Below are 3,599 nucleotides of genomic sequence, written 5' to 3' on the forward strand. Positions count from 1 at the left end.
ATTACATTTGGGAAGTGTTACATCAGGGCCCAGGTATCATTAATGAAGAAACAAACATTCCCTGCCCCATGGGAAGGAGAAGCTGCAGTTTCCACCTGAGACTGAAGGTTTGCACAGCATTGTCATACAAATTAGTTATGTCAGGGTAAAATCCAGCTCTCACACTTACTAATTACAATGAACAAACAGCCTACTGTGTTCTTTTCAGGTCAAAGAGACAATATTTGCTCTAGAAAAGTAGCCAGATTTGCAAGGTTGCTATACATGTCTGTCCCCCACCCTGCTCACACATGCTCACCCAAGTCACACTGTAGGGATGTAGATGATTAATTAGCCCCTATGGGCATCTTCAGCTGATACTAGCTCCAGAAGTGCTGAAATTGTTGAACTGCAAAAATTTACAGCAATACGAGATGTAGTCTTATCTGATGGGAAGCAATCCCCTTCATGGCTGTGTTACTACAAATTTCCTCAGATACTTTCCTTGATAGGACAAAGGAGAATGGCTTCAAACTGACAGAGGGCAGGGTTAGATTGGATGTTAGGAAGAAATTCATCCCTTTCAGGGTGCTGAGGCCCTGGCACAGGTTGCCCAGGGAAGCTGTGGCTGCACCATCTCTGGAAGTGTTCAAGTTCAGCCTAGAAGGGGCTCTGGCCAACCTGGTGTACTGGAAGGTGTCCCTGGCCATGGCAAGAGGCTGAAACAAGATGAGCTTTTGTCCTTCCAACCCAAACCATTCTATGATTTTATGATTATTCTGTTGTTCTTTTATGATATCTATGCCCTTACACACCACTTTTTCCTGCATGAAAGCATTGCTCTGAAGTTGGAGGCTTTAGGAAATTTACCAGAACATTAAAAAGTCTCTCAAATCTGATACACTGATAATTCAACTGCTCAATTTGTTGTTATTGCCTGATTTGAATGATTTATGAATGAGATAAGATAGTAATCACATCCTGCACTTACTCATCTTCTCTGTATAAGCCAACCTCATATCTGCCAAGAGAGAAGAGCTTGAATTCAAAGCCCTTTTCAGATAACAGGAGTTAAGCTCCAAAATGAACACCTTTAAAATGTATCTTCAAGTATTCTTGCTACTATTGAGTTCTGGGGTGTCCAGTTACTTTCTCCCTCAGAAGGAAATGCCTCATCTGTTGAACGAGTCTAAATACTCACTAATTAATGAAATGCTTTGTTTGCTTGAGGCTGAAAATGGACCCATAAATGTAAATAATTTCTCCACTTCCCTCACACCTGATTTACTTTTTGAGATGATTTCCAGTTTGTGACTAACAGATTTCTGTTGTTTCCAGGAGAAGTTCTTCAAACCGCTTCACATAAAGGTAAGAACCTGTTGCTTCCATTCTTTTATTTTCAGTCAGAGCCTCCAAAGGGAACTTGGAGTATAAACTCTGGCATAGCAAATCTGAAGACATTTAAAGCAAGTTGTAATTGCTGCAGATGTAAGTGGTGTACCAAAATACTGATGCAATATCCTAATTTTAAAAGATTATGAGAATCTGGGTAGTAACCATTTTAATTGCTCTCTACCTCAATTTTTATCAGTTCTTCTTAATATTTTTCCTGAGAAATTTCTGTTGATGATTGCAAAGTCTGGTCTACAAAGGACTGGCAATATAAAGAAAATGTTTAAAGTAGCTCACTCTAAGTGTCCTACTTCCAATGCAAAGACAAAATGAATCACTCTCTGACTTAGATGGAATTGAATCAAATTCCCAATAAGGTCACATCCCCCACTGACAGAAATTGGACCCTTTTAATTTCAAAGTTTACAGCTATGATAGTTATGAAGACTGTCCTTATAACAGTTCTGGCAAGAAGGAAGGAAAGATGAAATCCTAAAAAGAATAAAAGTAGTTTCGATTTCCAGAGAAAAATGGCAAATTCAATATGATTTATTAACAGTTCTTTTGAGAAAGAAAAGCTTTCTTGTTGCAAACCAGAGCACTATATAGCTCCTCTTTTCTTCTAGAAACTAAGCTGTGCACATAATAATGCTGAAATATTTATTCATGAACTAAAAAATATTTCCACACGGACATGCATGAGAAAAGTGGAGAAAGATATGCAAAAGCTAGAAAAAATCTGCTACATTTTGAAGGTAAGTTTCTACTATTTGTTTGATTTGCATTTCAAACATTTTCTTCTAATTATCCATTTATCCAGGGTTTTTAAAACCAGGTGGTTTACCATTCCCACATTTTATCAAAGAAATTATCACTCATTTTAAATTTTGAACCAGCTAAGGAAGGGAAGAACAACAAACTTTCTCTCCCATGCACAAATTAATTCTTATGGAGACCATATCAATATGGCTCAGTTAGACCTGTGGTAATGAAGATTATCTATTAGGTGCAATTAATAATGACCTGTACAGCTTGTCCTTCAGGAAGAACAAGACAATTAATAGCAGAAAAAACAGATCAGAAATACTACAGAGAAAGAATCTGCCTTTTGAATCCAAAAGAGAAAAAGAGAAATTAGGGAATAGAAAATAGGGTTGGCATGGGCCAGTGGCTGAATTGCCAGTAACTGTGTTTAGGTAGTCCCCTGAAATAGAGAAGCAGGCTTTAGGAAGAAAACCAGATAAGCATCAATTTTCTATCTATTTCAGCTGCAGAATAAACCATATCTAAGTCTGTCATCCAACCCAACAAGGGATCCACACTGGTGCAGCTGGGATTGTGTTGGGATCCAGCCAGTGTCTCACTCTCTCTCACAGTCCCCAGGATTTGGTACTGTGGGAGAAATGTTTTTGACCTTCTTCCACATAGGCAGATGACTCCTCTGCCCCCCAAATCAACATAAAAAAGTCTCCAGTGCTGTGAAAGTCAAAGAGAAATAGCTAATGACTAATGAGAATTGTGTGAAATGGTTTTGGGAGTGTGAAGGACAGAATCCTCCTCCATCCCAGTGAGCTGAGACAGAATGCTCAGCATCTGTAACTCATGCATCAGTATCTCCTTTTTGGTCTTAGAAATCTTCATCCAACGGCAAAAGCTGCTTAAAGAAGGCAAAAACCAATTTCTCACAATTTAAAGAGAGTCTGCAAGAATTCCTGAGATGGGTCAATGAGAAGCTCAACTGCAGCAGCATTGGGAGAAGCAATTCAGCTTTGTACCTGGATGGAAAATGCAGCTGCCACGACCCCTGGAAATCCCACAGAGCCTTGGGCTAGGGAAGAGCTACACAGGCAGTGAGGGTCTGGCTGGGAAGGGGAGGGGGAGATGTGGCTGTTATAAAATAGAGTCTTTGCTAATTAATGGAAATATTCTGATGCTAATTAATGTTAAATTTTGATGGCTGATGCAAGGAGGCAAATTAAAGCTGTACACAGAAATTAAAGCTTTGGATAACAAGCATGGTCAAGTGTCATCATTTATTTTGTGCAGCTATCAAATGTGAAGCATCTTATGTCACTAGAGGATATAAGGATATTGGGGGGGGGCAGTGAAAGAAAGATACTGAGCATAATATTCCTTGCACAAGACCTCACATAGCTCTGTGTAAATCAGTACAAACTGGGTGCCAAATGCTGTTTTTCTGCTGTATATCTGTATTTTTGAAAAAGTCT

At 39.1% G+C, this 3,599-nt stretch overlaps 1 long non-coding RNA gene across 1 annotated transcript; it reads left to right on the forward strand.

Moving 5' to 3' along the window:
• The first annotated feature begins 1,314 nt into the window (after positions 1 to 1,314).
• Positions 1,315 to 3,346, forward strand: LOC117245127. Its single transcript, XR_004499374.1, has 3 exons — positions 1,315 to 1,347; positions 1,998 to 2,126; positions 3,003 to 3,346. It is a non-coding gene; the product is annotated as an uncharacterized LOC117245127 (long non-coding RNA).
• The last annotated feature ends 253 nt before the right edge of the window (positions 3,347 to 3,599 follow it).

Source organism: Parus major, chromosome 13 (genome assembly GCF_001522545.3).
Source record: "Parus major isolate Abel chromosome 13, Parus_major1.1, whole genome shotgun sequence".
NCBI lineage: Eukaryota > Metazoa > Chordata > Aves > Passeriformes > Paridae > Parus > Parus major.